Source organism: Pteropus vampyrus, unplaced genomic scaffold, assembly GCF_000151845.1.
Source record: "Pteropus vampyrus isolate Shadow unplaced genomic scaffold, Pvam_2.0 Scaffold66, whole genome shotgun sequence".
NCBI classification, from domain to species: domain Eukaryota; kingdom Metazoa; phylum Chordata; class Mammalia; order Chiroptera; family Pteropodidae; genus Pteropus; species Pteropus vampyrus.
Genome location: NW_011888847.1, coordinates 843,819 through 844,422, shown reverse-complemented (window position 1 = coordinate 844,422; position 604 = coordinate 843,819). Strand labels below are relative to the sequence as shown.

Sequence of the window (604 nt, the reverse complement as noted above, 5' to 3'; positions counted from 1 at the left end):
GCTCTGGGCTCTGATGTAGGCAAGATGAAGAGATCAGATGAAGTTCCTGAGAGCCCCAAGCTGTGAGGTTGGATGGATGGGGAAGGGATTTGAGTGTCATGATAGTGCTGAGCATGATAGTTCAGGGTGTTCTTATTTTTATTTTTTTAGGTGAGGCAACCCTTGCTTGACCTCACAGATTGCAATGACCTTGTCAGGTTACATTTCTTTATTTTTTTATTTTTTATGCCTACAACACCTGGTCTTCCTAGTCAGTCTCCCATCCGAGTACTAACCAAGCCTGATCCTGCTTAGCTTCTGAGATCAGATGGGATCGGACTTGTTCAGGGTGGCATGGCCGTAGACTCCAGGGTGTTCTTAGATGACATATAACTTCCTTTTGGAGCTTGGTTTTACTATCCGTAAAATGACCACAAGAATATAAATAGAGCTTTAATCAAAACTGAACACAAACATCTAAATATCCTACATTAACAAATTAAGGAGCAGTCATTCACTTTATGAAAAGGATTGTCCCTTTTATAAGAATTCACAGTAAAATCTATTTACAGGGAAGTTGCCTTTCATTTAAAAGTGGAATTTGGTTTGCAAAATGTGATTGCAT

The 604-nt window shown here is 39.6% G+C and overlaps 1 pseudogene; it reads right to left on the bottom strand.

Moving 5' to 3' along the window:
- Window positions 1–226: 226 nt before the first annotated feature.
- Window positions 227–345, bottom strand: LOC111740623 (annotated as a pseudogene).
- Window positions 346–604: the final 259 nt, after the last annotated feature.